Genomic DNA, 256 nt, shown 5'->3' with positions numbered 1-256 from the left:
CGCTTGATGCTAAGATCATCCTGAAATCCAAGGGACTTGGTGAGTGTATCACCAAGGACTATAATGTCAGTGAGAAAGATCGATACAGAGCCATCTTTATCATTCGCCATCATCTAACTGAGAGTCTCAAAGATCAGTATCTGACCATTGAGAATCCTTTAGATCTTTGGAATGAATTGAAATCGAGATATAATCACCAGAGAACGGTGATCTTACTAAAGGCTCGGTTTGATTGGAGGAATCTCAGAATCCAGGA

The sequence above is a fragment of the Brassica oleracea genome, chromosome C3 (genome assembly GCF_000695525.1).
Source record: "Brassica oleracea var. oleracea cultivar TO1000 chromosome C3, BOL, whole genome shotgun sequence".
Taxonomy (NCBI): Eukaryota; Viridiplantae; Streptophyta; class Magnoliopsida; order Brassicales; family Brassicaceae; genus Brassica; species Brassica oleracea.
This window is presented reverse-complemented; position numbering follows the sequence as displayed.